General features: G+C 43.7%; 1 protein-coding gene across 21 annotated transcripts in view; it reads left to right on the plus strand.

The window, feature by feature from the left end:
- LOC113804688 (serine/threonine-protein kinase DCLK1) overlaps positions 1 to 15,000 on the plus strand; it is a 104,533-nt gene that overhangs the window by 22,061 nt on the left and 67,472 nt on the right. For 7 of the 21 annotated variants that reach the window (XR_003475616.2, XR_003475615.2, XM_027355564.2 and 4 more), the window contains exon 1: positions 7,481 to 7,648. The exons of 8 other annotated variants lie outside the window; for them this stretch is intronic. The gene's annotated coding sequence lies outside the window, so the exon portion shown is untranslated. Of the gene's footprint in view, positions 1 to 6,761; positions 6,895 to 7,450; positions 7,649 to 9,972; positions 9,994 to 15,000 lie in introns of those variants that run through there. 6 more of the 21 variants (XR_011398884.1, XR_011398883.1, XM_027355566.2 and 3 more) reach the window with 4 other exon arrangements.

Below are 15,000 nucleotides of genomic sequence, written 5' to 3' on the forward strand. Positions count from 1 at the left end.
GCTGTTATTATTAATAATAATAATAATATTATTATTGTTATTGTTATTATTATTATTTATAAAACAGTCTACATTACTGTTTTTGTTTCATGGCAATGTCTTTATTAAGATTTGCCTTTTTTCTTTTCTTTTCTTTTCTTTTTTCTTTCGTACAAACTATGTTTTTTTTTTTTAAGAAACAACAGCATAAAATTACTGCCCATGTATAATATCATTGCATAGTCTGTAGAGGAAATCATAGAAGTTATTCGTTGCGAATTTGTTTATGATCAAAAAGGAGTTGTTAGAGTGGAATACTTAGAAATTCTGGGGCCCCTCTGTATTATACTTATTAAGGACATTGACCTGAAACCGGCGCTTTGGCAAGGGCAGATCGGATATTTGATGATAGACTTGCTAAGGCTTTGTCTTTGTCTATTTATCGACAGTCATATCAATGTCACGTATGTGGTTAGGGACAAGGAAGAGGGTGGAGAACGGTAGATAAAATAAGAGAGATAATGAGGTGGAGAACCAGGAGGGTAGAGAAGATCAAGTACTCGTTGCGCTGAGACGGTCTTCCTCTGACATTTTGCTGTTCCGGTGATAGCAGGTCGACCTTTGTTTAGCTTTAGGGATAGCTTTCGCTCTCTCCTTCACTTCAGGTCTTTTTTCCCACTTTTCCTTTCTCTCTTTCTCTCTTCTGTCTCTCATTCCCACTCTCCCTGTTTCTCTTTCTGTTTTCTTTCCTCTCTCATTTTTATCTTCCCTCCCTTCTCGCCTTTTCTCTTTTTCCTTCCCTCGCTTTGTCCTTTTTCCCTTGCCTCTTTCCTTCTCTCCCTCTTTTTTTATCTTTTCTTTCTTTTTCTTTCTTTCTCACATTGTCCCTTCCCTTTCCCTCACCTCGTATTTTTCTCTTTTCTTATTTTCTTTCTCTTTCTTTTATCCTCTTTTCCTTTCCCTCACCTCATTTTTCTCTCTCTCTCTTCATCTCTTTAGGCGTTAGATGATCAGCAATCAGCATCCGGTCGCGTATTTGAGAACATTTGCCACCTTCGTTGATCAGAACACAACATGAAAGTTCTGCTCCTTGTCCCGTCGTTCAGGCAGCTCAGCCCTCTTGCAGGGACCTCAGCCTCGACCCCCCAGCCAGAGATTATCGGCATGCGGTCAGATCGGTAAAAACGCATTTAAGGCGGGCCCGATGGAGCAACAGCTGCAGGAATTTGATATGAACAGCACCGGCAGACGTATCAGCCTTTGGTAGAGGCGCCAAGTAGCCACGTCTATGCAGCATGGAAGAGCATATTCAAGTCATTGCAATGCCTAATGCGGTGGGCCTGTCTGCATAATTGATTATTGGGTGAATTCGACAGACTCTCTCTCTCTCTCTCTCTCTCTCTCTCTCTCTCTCTCTCTCTCTCTCTCTCTCTCTCTCTCTCTCTCTCTCTCTCTCTCTCTCTCTCTCTCTCTCTCTCTCTCTCTCAGTCTATCCATCCATCCATCCATCTATCCATCCATTCATATATCTCTCATTCGCCCCCCCCCCTCTCTCTCTCTCTCTCTCTCTCTCTCTCTCTCTCTCTCTCTCTCTCTCTCTCTCTCTCTCTCTCCTCTCTCTCTCTCTCTCTCTCTCTCTCTCTCTCTTTCTCTCTCTCTCTCTCTCTCTCTCTCTCTCTCTCTCTCTCTCTCTCTCTCTCTCTCTCTCTCTCTCTCTCTCTCTCTCTCTCTCTCTCTCAGTCTATCCATCCATCCATCCATCTATCCATCCATTCATATATCTCTCATTCGCCCCCCCCCCCCCTCTCTCTCTCTCTCTCTCTCTCTCTCTCTCTCTCTCTCTCTCTCTCTCTCTCTCTCTCTCTCTCTCTCTCTCTCTCTCTCTCTCTCTCTCTCTCTCTCCCCCAGTCTATCCATCCATCCATTCATCTATCTCTCATTCCCCCCCCTCTCCCTCTCTCCCTTCCCTTCCCTACCATCCCAGTCCCCCCTCTTTCCCTTCCTCCCTTTCTTTCGTATCCTTTCCCTTTCTCCTTCTCCCTCACCTCCTTCCTCTGTCTCCCTCCTCGTCTACAACAAAGAAAGAAGGAAAAGCTGGAGGACGCCCAAGGACCGGTGGCAGAAGTGAGGCAACAATTCATTGTAATTTAATTTCCAAATCCTGGAGAGTCTCAGGACAACCGGCCGTGTGCTTATGAAATTTAAGTGTATCTTACTTCAAGGTACACTCCCTCTTGGCTGCAGCGAAATGGCCTGGGGCGTTTCTTAGTGTCGTCATACTGTTGTTTTACTTTACGAATGCTCTTTTTAATGAGTTATGTTGCATTGTTTATCTATTTTTTGCTGTTGCTTGACTAGTTGGTGATAAGGATTAGTAACTAGCCAAAACAGATACCCGCGGCTTTAACGGGGTTCGATGCGTGACGTGCGCGATGGCTAAACGTACATAGACCTACATGAAAAATTCACGAAAGATCACAGCGAACGGTCACATCGTTTGTATCCTATCACAGTTGACCACACGCAGAGAGATGGGGCTTAGTTTGCCGTTTTATATGTTTTTTTTAAGTATAAATGTATGAAAGATGGTACGGTCTTACTGCCTTATTGCATAATCTTCTATTGTTACGTGTACTTATACCGTCTTTTATCGTGCTGGCGGATCCCTTTGTAGCTGCAATGGCCTTGGAACCGCCCGCATTTCCCTGATTTTGTTGTTTTCAGTATTTGTCTTTGTTTTCATCTTAAAAGCTTCTCCAGTTTTGCGTTTCTTCTTTCTGTTCTTTCCCATTTTCCCTCCTTGCGTTTTTTTTTATTCTGCTTTATCCTTTATTAACAGTACTACTTTGTTTCCCAACATGTTTTCTTTTTTTTCATTCCTCCACGCCTTTCTCTCACTGTACTCCGTCCTCCTTTTTCTCTTGCTGTTACCTTCTATTCTGCGGAATTTTCTAATTTTCAACCTTATCGTATTACTGTTGCTGCTACTGTTGCTACTACTACCGCCACTGCTACTGTTACTGTTGCTACTACTGCTGCTGCTGCTGTTGTTACTACTACTACTAATACAACTTGCTGCTTCTATAGCTGCTACTACTGCTACTGATGTTACTGCTACTATTGCTGCTGCTTCTACTACTGCTACTACTACTATTACTGTTACTACTACTACTATTACTACTACAACGTGCTGCTGCTATAGCTGCTACTACTGCTACTGATGTTACTACTACTATTGCTGCTGCTTCTACTACTGCTACTACTACTATTACTGTTACTACTACTACTACTACTACAACTACTACTACTACTACAACAACTTGCTGCTGCTGTAGCTGCTACTACTGCTACTGATGTTACTACTACTATTGCTGCTGCTTCTACTACTATTAGTTATTACTACTACTACTACAACTACAACTACTACTCATCGTTATTATTTTTTATTTCCTGCAACTTCCTCTTCCTTCAACTCCTGCTCCTATTCCTTCTCTTTCTCTTACTTCTCCTCTTTCACCTCTTTCTCCTCCTCCTCATCCCCATCTTCCTTTTTCTCCTTGTCCTCCTCCTCATCCCCATCTTCCTTTTCCTCATCCTCTTCCTCCTCGTCCTCCTCCGCCACCTCCTGCTCCTGCTGCTCCTCCCCCTACTCCACCTCGGCCGTCACCTGCTCTCCCCTTTTCCTCTTCCGCCCCGCACCCCCACTTCCTCTTCACCCACCTCCTTTTCCTCCCCTCTTCTTCCTGCACTTCCATCTCCACCCCACCTTTTCCTCCTCCTCCCTCCTCTTCTTAGTCTTCCTCCTCTCTCCTTCCTACACCTCCACCTCCACCTTCTTCCTTATCCCTCTTCCTCCCCTCTCCCTCCTTTTCTTATTCTTCCTCCTTTCCTCTTATCCGCCTTCTTCCTCCTCTTCCACCTCCTCCTCCTCCCCCTCCTTCTCTTCCTCTTCCACCTCCTTCATCCTCCTCCATTTCCTCTTCCACCTCCTTCATCCTCCTCCCTCTCTTCCTCCACTCCACCAGAAGGCAAGAGAGAGATAGGTCTTCGCAGAGGCGATGGGTCCCCGATAGACCACTTGGGCGAATTGGGCGCTCATTGTGTCGTGCTGGGGCGGGTGTCCTGGCTCGAGACACCGCCCACTCCCGAAGTCTCACAAATCTCAGGTCCGATAATGCTCTGGAAGGATTTATTGTCAATTACCCAGGCTGAGATTTCCATAAGGGACTGTTGTGTATCTTGGTTTGTACTTGGGGTTGTTATTTATTTATTTGTGTGGCTGCGTGTTAGAAATAAGTCTTCGGCACATTTTTTTTTCATAGTGTCTGACGTAAGGTACGTTGGTTACAAGGGGAAAAAAACAGGTATTCTAAAAGTTGTATGTGAGTCTACTCTGAACGGATCGGTAGAATTTAGATCTTAAGAAAAATCCTTTTGTTTGTAATAAGATCGGACAAGATCGTATGTAGGTAGTGAATATATGAATATGTATTTCAATATATATACTCGCCTTAATAGGTTTGTTTGCTTTAAAAGCAAGATTTGATATGTAGCATAGTCCTTTTATGATTTTCGTGGTCTAAAATTGTCGGTGGCATTCGCGCACAAACACTGGGATTCAGGTTTCAAGCTCATTTGCATAACTTAAGTACGATGTTTATTCAGAAACATATGTGTGTAGGTGGTTTATAGTCATCGTTTGTTCCTAATGTGATTGAGCACCGCGAAATTATAGGTAGGGAATCATTAAGTGATGTCATTAGTTTTAGGCTGTAGTCGCTTAATTAGTAAAACGGGAACTTTTTTTTTAATGAGGATGAATAAACAGATCAGTCCTTCTGTTTATTTGATGTTACATGTAAAAAGCAAAGAGAGTGAGTGACAGAAAGAGGAGAATGTAAGAGTTCGTGAGAGAGAGAGAGAGAGAGAGAGAGAGAGAGAGAGAGAGAGAGAGAGAGAGAGAGAGAGAGAGAGAGAGAGAGAGAGAGAGAGAGAGAGAGAGAGCGAGAGCGAGCGAAAGTCATCCACACTCCGTTCTCAACGGCCTCCACCCAGCAACTGGCACGAGAGTGTGTGGGATTAATGCAAGGCTCTGATCAAAGTCGAACTATTTCGACTTTCCTTCTGACCATTCGTTTTTGTTGTTGTTGTTGTGTTTGTTTCCTTTTCCTCGTTCATTCGGCGCGGGGGTTAATAAGAGGAACCGTCTTTTCCGTTAGTCTATTTTGCTCTCGTGTGATGTTTGCCGAGGCTGTCGACTGTGGATTGGCTTCTCAGTATTAGTTTAGCTGTTGGCGAATATGATCCTGGGGGTTATTAGTAAGTCTTCTGTGTGTGTGCGTGCGTGTGTGTGTGTGTGTGTGTGTGTGTGTGTGTGTGCGTGCGTGCGTGCGTGCGTGCGTGAGTGTGTGTGTGTGTGTGCGTGCGTGTGTGTGTGTGTGTGTGTGTGTGTGTGTGTGTGTGTGTGCGTGCGTGTGTGTGTGTGTGCGTGTGTGTGTGTGTGTGTGTGTGTGTGTGTGTGTGTGTGTGTGTGTGTGTGTGTGTGTGTTTGTGACTGTGTGTGTAAAATAAAATGTGTAAGAGTTATGACCAGTGAGTCGTTGTTTTGGATGCAGGTCTACCGTCGATGCAGGCATAAGTTATAGTGTATGCAGCTTTTCTCATAAATCCGTGTTTTGTTGGACTTTGCAAGGTGAGGTGGATTGCGTATTGATCTCGCTAGCCCTGTAGTGAAGGAATTTCTAAAGAGAGGTTTGGATTTTAGCTGTCTGACACGCGAGCCGACTTTCTTTGCCAGCCTGTCACGTGGTTTAGTTAGTGCGGCCATTTTTTCACGTCTGGCTAGTTGTCTTCGCTTCGCCAGCTTGTTAGCAATGACATTTTACTTTGTGTAGGTCTACTAGGAGACATGAATGAATGAAAATAGGGATAAAACTTTGTTAGGGAAAATGTGCATGCTTAGGAAGTATAAGGGCATATTTCGTGTTATGTGAGAAATGGTAATGTGGTTTGTTATTATTTTGTGATATTTATTTATCTATTCCTTTTTGCAACTGCAGGCGTATGCGGTTGCAAGATTGCATCACCGTTTATACGGTTTTGATTAATAACATTAGATAGCCCTAAATTCTGAGTTTAAGGGTTGCAGACATATATGAAAATCGACATTACAGTAGCAGCCTTAAAGTAATTTAGTTATCGACCAGCGAAATTATTTCTTATTTCTAATCAAGACGCGTGGATAAACATGGCAACACCAGTATCCTTCTTCAGGAATTGTCCACGTATCGAAGCGGGCAAACGAAGATTATCTTTGTATCCTGTTGTGACAGTTATTCCTGCGTATCTACGCGAGGAACTTCGCAAATGCGGGTCTAACGAAATTAGGCTTATAGTAATCACGAGTACTCGGGTTTTACCTTGTTTAGAAGTTCTGGTCAGGATACTTTAGGACCCCTGGAACGTGACCTTTGACCTGTCGTTTATCTTCGCCATCAGGTAGGATTTATTTCCTTCGGGCAATGATTTCAAGGTTAATACTTTACATTGTGACCTGTTTATTTTTTATGTACCTATCACGTTTTAAGAAGTTCCCTTGCATTCGTTGAGGACGGTAGGGCGCGAGCGAAGCCTTGCCGCACTTCCTCACCATCGCACTTCTGTTGGGGAAGTTTGCTTTCGCGCTTGACGGGCGCCTGACTCACGCGGGAAACCCAATTAAGTGTAATCTTTAAGCATGTGTCAGTCAACCCCCCCCCCCCCTCCACTATGCGAGAATTCTTTCCCTGTGGAGGAGAGGTTGTCCTGGCTAACATACACGCACGCGCTGAACCTCAAGCTGTCAAGAGCGGAAAATTGAACCACATTTAGGCCCAACCCCTTCAGCGTTCCCTTCCCCGTCGCTCCGAGTGCCAGGTATTCGGGGAGGAAGATTTAAATCCCTCGGCCAACTTCCACGTCATGAAACACCCTGTCCCCTTCCCTCCTTTAAGGTTGTAGGTCTGCATACCGCATGCCTCGAATCTCACGCCTTTGGAACCGCAACATATGTAGTATTGGGGCGCAAGAGGTGTGGCAGGTTGATCATGCGGATCAAAGAGACCTTTATCATGACTCCTGGGGTGGGTGGAGTTAGGTAGGAGGGACTATATGGATCTCTGATAGGCGAAGTTGGGAGTACATGTGACACTTGCCTGCTAGCTCTATGGTGCTAGAAAAGAAACTGCAAGAAATACTCAGCATTCGGAGATTATTTTTAGTGTTCATGTTCGCGTTACTAGGAGTGCCGTAGCGTTTGCGAATAATTTTTCTTGGCCAGAAAAGCTCAGTTCGTGAATATAGTCATACAAAACTTCAGAATGAAGAGTGATGTCTAGCGTGGAATCCAAGGGTGATGCCGGTGAGTTACCAGACGGTCCATTTTGCGTGCGATTTCTGAGGGCTGGCGTGGTGCGAAGGGGAGGGGTGAGTAGGAAGGGAACGGGGGGTGCCGGCGGCGGCGAGAGTCAGTGTGGTTGAGGCTGTGCTAAGAGGAGGACCTGCTCGAGTGGTCCTGCTCACGCTCGCTTGATTGCCGCTGTCGTGCTCTCTGTCTCTCCCTCTCTCTCTCTCACTCACGTCGCTGCGCCAACTGTTTGTTTTTCATCTGTATACTCCACGCCTCGCAGCGGTAAGATTATCCGTTTTGGTGTCATGTGTACTGATGTGCTGTTTGCTCTTATATGTGCATGTGTGTCTTGTATTAGTACGTCTTGAGTGCCGACAAATCACACCAAGTATCCAGAAGGTGACAGAGGTAGTGCTGGTTAGCAAACACATTCAAAAGAAAAGCAAATGTTCTTTCGAAAAGACCCAGAAAATAAGGAAGATGGATACCTTTACAAATATTATCAGCTCTTCAGAGTTAAATATCAAGGTGTCAGCCATATGCACCCTGTCAGCCTACGATATTTTCCAAACAGGACGACGGGACACCTAAACTGATGTGATTATTTACCAAAGATTGGTCTCGACGCCGATATAGCATGGTATACTTTTGACCGAGTTCGATGTTTGGTTGTTCTAGCCAGCTCCGACTTGGTGGGATTGGGGGTTGTCCAAGGCAGCTGGCTCGCCTCTACGCTCCTCTACTTGCCTTCTGCCATAAGGGAATGTCTGATGGAACTCTCTGTCTGTCGATCATTCTCGCTTTTCTTGTCCCTTTCTCCTTTTCCCTCTTCCCCTCTCTTTCCCTTTCTCTATCGCCCCCCCTCCCTCCCTCCCTCTCTCTTTCATTCTTTCTCTCTCTCTTTCGATCTCTCTCAGCCCTCCACCCTTCTATTCCCCATCATTAACCTACCACTCCATCACCGTACTCTTCCTTCATGAACCATCTAATACACACACACACACACACACACACACACACACACACACACACACACACACACACACACACACACACACACACACACACGCAGACACACACTAACATATTATATGTTTGTTAGAATATTGTTATACGTGTTAGATTATATATATATATATATATATATATATATATATATATATATATATACATATACATATACATATACATATACATATACATATACATATACATATACATATACATATACATATACATATACATATACATATACATATACATTACATATACATATACATATACATATACATATACATATACATATACATATACATATACATGTACATGTACATGTACACATGCACATACACATATATGTGTCAATGTTTCTTCACATAGGATTTTTTATATATGTAGCCTATATGCATCATATAAATGTGTGTTTAGAGCCGGAATTCTATGTGGCTTGTTTCAATCTTGCACAGATGCCCCAATGTAAGCTGAAACAACGGATAGAAAGTTTGTTCAAAAGTAGAAAGAACAAATGCTCGTTTGAATAGTCACGTTCGAAATGCTAGGTTAAATATTAGTGTTCGGCATTCTAGGTTATATGCACGTGTGTTCGGACGCTCACCAAATCCGGTAATGATATGCAGTGGGTTGTGTATCACGGCAAAATGCTGGACGAGGCATGTTGTCCCCATCAGAGGTCGTTTTTTGTGATCAGGGCGGAGTTAACACGGGAGAAACGTATTTGTACACTCGTGCGTGTGCGTGTGTGTGTATGTATGTATGTATGTATGTATATTTGTATGCTTATGTATTTTTGTTTTGTGTTTGTGTGTATGTGTATTTGTATGCTAATGTATTTATATGTGTGCGTGTATATGTGTATGTATGTTAATGTATTTGTGTGTGTTTATATGTACGCATGTATGTATGTATGTATATGTATTTGTATGCTGACGTGTGTGTGTGTGTGTGTGTGTGTGTGTGTGTGTGTGTGTGTGTGTGTGTGTGTGTGTGTGTGTGTGTGTGTGTGTGTGTGTAAAGGCAAATCCAAGGAGTATCGAAAGTCTCGTTCGACTCCTTAACCTTATACCCTTGGCACAATCCTTCAGGGTCGGCGGTAGACCTAGTTTTATTATGATAACCGTAGTTTCATGAAGAAATCGTAAGAGTGATATAAAGTAATTAAGACCGTGTAATATTTTACCTTAGTTGAATAGAACTTTACGCTTTTTGAAGTGTAAAAAAGATACTATGAGGGACTATTTCACCGTCTAGTTGAGTAAAATGTGAATTGCCAATATTGCTTTAGCCAGAAAGGAAAAGAAATTGGGTTAAATATTACTTCTGCTTACTCGTGTGAAAGGCGCAATGGCGCATGTACTAAATAACAGACCACAGTGAAAGCGTACGGCGTGGACAGCGGATGGACATGTGCGTATGTGTGTGTGTGTGTTATGTGCGCCAGCCGGCATGATAAAGGTGTTTCCCCGCTGGTGACTCACCTCCCTCTTCACGCAGTTGCCAGCGAGGAGTTATCTTGATCTGGTGCTCACATAAAAGCTCCACGGGGGATTAGCAGGTCGTCAGGGAACTAGCCGCTCTTCTTTCCAGACAACACCTGAAATGCTGTGTAGGTTAGTCATTCGTTGGCCACGTCTGCTAGAGAGAAAGGCTTGTATTTTTTTCCTCAGCACGCGGCGGGTGGGCAATGTCGTGGTTACGCGTGTCTGTCGTCTCGATAGATTTTTAAACATTTCTTTCTTTTATTATTTATCAGCTGAAGCATATTTATATCAGCTGTGCATACCGAGTAAAAGTGTTTTCATTGTTCGTGTAAGAAGTTCCTTATCTTGCGTTATCAGATAGTTTATAAGAGGTCTTACATTTCTACGGAAGTTGGAACAGCCGGCGGTGAATGAGCGTGGGGAAGGAGGGAGGGGGTGGGGGGGAGCGGATGAGGGCGGAGGGAGAGGAGAAGGGAGGAGGAAGAGCGAGGAAGCTCCAAGGAATCTCGCCGGAGTTTACGCTTGAGTGTCGTCGGCGAAGTGACGCGAAAGTTTCATCGATTTCAACTCGCTAAACTCCTGGGAATGGATTGTCAAAGTTAGGGTTCTCTTGATCCATATAATAAAGATGCAATTTATATAGCATCTGGATAATCACTACTGTTGCATTGGCGTAATTAAAAGGCTGTCATCGTTACCATGATAGATGACGTTGACGATAATGTTATCATTATCCTTTAACCTCGCTATTATCTTTGATTTCAATCCACTATTATGTCAACCATAGTGGATAGCCATCCATGGTGTTTTGACTGCACCCGATAGAGAATTCAAATTAGTGTGGACAGTGTGTGCATATGCACCAAAGAAGCTATTTTTGTCCAGTGGTGAATGGCTGTTGATTGTTGAATATTTATCACTGCGGTCGCTGCCAATTTTGGTGCGGAGTTACACAGTTGCAGTTTTAATGTGGAGGGGCGTTTTAGGAGTGCCACCGGCGTGATGGATAAACAGTTTCAATATCGGCTTGTGGCGCGAGCGAAGTGAGCCTTCAGTAATTCCTGATTTTGACAACAGTTCACTATTGGCTCATTTGATAAAACGCAAGTGCTCTTGAATCTGTACTTATACACGCACGCACAAGTATACACATGCAACATACATATACACGCACCCGCACATGCACGCACACAAACGTACACACATAAACACAAACTGAATCTCAAACACGCCCACCACACACATGGTGAGACCGGCGCACCTTACCTTCCCGGGATTTGTACCTCCTGCCGCCCCCGCAAGATTCAGCTCAAACGGGTTATCCGTCAACGGTCGCTCGAGACGGTTTTCTTATGCCTTACAGAAACCACAGTTACTGGCTTGTAAAGGTAGCGAATCTCAGATGCTCACAAGACTTCTTAATTAGTAGTAAATAGGTAATCTGTCAGTAGAACCAGAAACCTAATGTTTCGAGCATCATGAAACCGCAGCTTCTTAATGCCAAAACCGATGGCCGTACTGGTTTAACAACATAAGGTACGGTAACTCGCATTTGCACACGAACAGTGAGCACATACGTACATCTACTATTTTTTACCAGCACAAAACCACACTGCCATTCTTCGTTGCTGTTTAGCACTGTAAGACTCACGCCATTCTTAAATCACTGCAATTTGCCAGATGATGCTAAGTATATTTTTTCACATTATATTAACATTTTTTCTTTAAATTGCCAGCAGCTGATTCTTGTTCGTAATGAGATTGTTCTACTTTTGTTAGAAAAATGTAGAGGCGGAAAAGGCTATATCCATTCGTTTTTAGTGTATTGTATCTCGCCAAATTTGTTTCTTTCATGATTTTTTCAATCGTTGGCCTGAAAAAAAATTCACTTTAGTAATGTTTAGAATTAAATGCATTGAGAGAGAGAGAGAGAGAGACAGTCAGTAAGTCAGTCTCCCTGTAATTTCTATTTATCTGCATTTATCTTCCCTGATAAGAATATTTAGTGATGTTTTATTCTACACGACAGAAAACCATGAAGAGAGGAAGGGAAACTTTTTTCTTATCGATTTCTTTCGAAAATGTTTTTGTTAATGGTCGTGATGACGCTGGCGGCGGAGGAGGGAGGGCGTTTGTTGTTGTAGCAAGAGTTTTGGGGGCGGATTTGTTTTACGTTTCCCCGGGTGTGTTTTCCTTTCGTTAATTGAGTCGTTATAGCTCCGATAAGGCCCTTTTGTGGGAGCTTTCCGGCTTTGGTGTAGGGGGGCCGCCCGAACCCCGTCTGGGAGGAAGTAGACGGGAAGTGATTTCACTTTGTTTCTCTTTGTGATAAGTCGATGGACGGATCACTCCCGAGTGTTGGGCGAGAGTTCAGTTCGAAGGCTGAAAGTTTTTCTTTTTTAGAACCGATTACTGAGTGAATGTTAAAATAAGGTTAAAGACGTTGGGACTTGAGATGTTCATTGTGATAGATTACATTAAGAAAGATGCCAAGAACTGTAAAGAAATAAAAATAGAAATAATGATATTAATGTTGAATGAGTCACCAAGCGCTATTGATTCTCGTCTCGTGAAACACGGCACCCGTAGGCCAAGGTCAGGCGACGTGACATGGCATCCATTATGTCGAGAGCTGGCATCACGGCATGCAAAACGGCCTCCTTGGTGATACTTTTATATAGCTAGTGTTCAAGGCTGCAAATGGTGATTCGACTAGAACGCGATTTAATTTGGTATTTAGTTCTCGAAGTGTTTTAGTGGCAGCAGTTGTCGATAGCATGATTTAGTATGCGTTAGATTTGGGTACGGTGGAGCTTGTGTCTCGGCAAGAAAAGAGCCGCCTTTGGAAGAACAATTGAAGAGGGACTTTCATATCAGGCCATTGCAACAAACATGTGTGCGGAGGGCGTTGGCCAGGCCTGGAGGAAAAAAATAAAACGTATACATGATGCTAGCAACAAGTTGCGTTATGGTGTTTGGGAGGTGCTACCAGGCAAAGTTCCCAGGCTTATAGTCTTACTGCCATGTCATCAAATCCACACCAGATCTCAGTTAGGATAATTCTTCTTTGGTTTATAACGACGTCGCAGCCTAAAAGGTTACGAGATTGTGTACGCAATGTATTTTTCCTGTCGTTTTTCCCTTCTTTTTTATGTTGATAGAAGAGCCTCAAGTGATGCAGCATACACAATGGCAAGAGACTTAATCACAGGCGGAGTGAGGGCTCGCTGGGATTGTTTACACAAACATTGCTTGAGGGTTTGCTTCACGCTATTTGTAGCGCCGTCGTGGCCTGCTCGGTTTCGACACTGTAAATTTAAACCATCTTGTTTGGAGAGCACAACAACTGCCATTTTCGCGGGGTTTCAAAGTTATATATTAAGTTTCGGTACGTGCCTTTGTCAGTGCGGGTGTGTGTTGAGCTTGAGCTGGAGGAGTAGGCGTTCGCCCCCCCCCTCCCCACCACCACCACTGTCGGGAGTTCTGTGAATGAGGGGAGGCTAGTACTCCACTGCTTTCCAAGAGGAAAGGACGAGTCTGACAAACTCTCATATACCAAGTGCAAAAGTAAGGAGTGACAGAAAAAATGCTCTTTTATAAATTTTACACAATGTATCCGTATGAATTGCCCTTCTGTGCACACATGTTCTACAACTGTTTCATATGCTTACTTGCACACACAACTCTTGCTGTGCTTACTACGCCAGATGCGTATCAACATTCCTACGGAAATACATATGAAGTGACGCTCATTGGGGAAGGAGCAGAGATGCGTATTCTAAGACCTCTCGAGCCTTTTTATTTCCAAGAAAGGGAGCCAGAAATGAGCGGGGCCTCGAAATTAACACATAAAGACGAAGCAAGTGCTGAGGGATTTTTTCGAGGGGCGCTGGGCGTTTAAAAAGAAATTCCTCCCGAAGGCGTCGCTGAGCCGGAATGTCGAAGGCATTTTCGCCGGGTGACAATAGCAGGCGATGCCTTGGTGTCAGCGCAGCCATTACGCAAAGAGAGAGTCAACAGCGATGTGTTGACATTGCGGTGGCGGGTCGCGTTCGTTGTCGCCGTCAGTGATCGATCAGTAGCGCCTTCTGCGACCGTCAGGAGGTCTGGCTGGTAATGAGGGGTGTGCGCAGGCCCTGTATTCGGATTGGAGAACAGGACAAACAGAAATCAGAAGTAGGCGAAGAGTGATTTTCCCCAAATGCATACATACATATATGATAGAAAAACCCACAATGCACAAACTAGATTTATTGAAGAAAGTGAGACAACAGTTTCGGAATCGTCCTCGATTCCATCTTCGGCTCAGACGGAATCGAGGACGATTCCGAAACTGTTGTCTCACTTTCTTCAATAAATCTAGTTTATGCATTGTGGGTTTTTCTACCATAATATCAACACGGTAGTGTGTTTTTCTATTCACATACTTGTATGTGTGGGTGGGTGGGTGGGTGGGTGTATGGATACGTGAATAAGAAATGTGTGTTACGTTGTAAATTTTAGGCATCGTCCTACCTTCAATGAGTACGTGTTATGAGGCATTGGGCGATAGTCTAATCACCATTTTTGTTTTCGAATTACTTTAGCGTAACCGCAGTAAATTAGTTCATAACTAAGTCATTTACTTGAAAGATCGCGCCATTTCCCCATCGAACTATCATGTCGAGTTTGGGACGTTAGCAAAACGAGTCAGAAGATGGATACGTCTGTCCGTTGCCAAGAGTAATGGTGTGAATCGTTCGGTGTATCTTTTTCAGTATTGTTTTTATTCTTCTTTTCTTTTCTGTTCGACTTCTGTAATTCTAGCCCGGCAGACAGCGCGAAAGGAGATTGTTATTCAGGTGACGGGCCAGTTCGTATTGAGAGCCTCCGTTATCTGTGTGAGAACGGAGCCCTGTCACGACCCAGGCTAGTAGTATTTGGCGTGGCTGTAATGTATCGATGTAGACTCACAAATCCGGATACTTTACCTGTACATAACCCAGGCCTGGATGATGTGAAAACGGAGCAGCATGGGAAAATATAAAACATTCACGTAAGAAAACACGAAATTTAGATTTGAAGTGTATAACGTTGTGGATTTTAGCACTTTGCAATATTTCTTCCGGACAGTGGCTTGGTAGAATGTTTATGACC

The sequence above is a fragment of the Penaeus vannamei genome, chromosome 12, assembly GCF_042767895.1.
Source record: "Penaeus vannamei isolate JL-2024 chromosome 12, ASM4276789v1, whole genome shotgun sequence".
Lineage (NCBI taxonomy): Eukaryota > Metazoa > Arthropoda > Malacostraca > Decapoda > Penaeidae > Penaeus > Penaeus vannamei.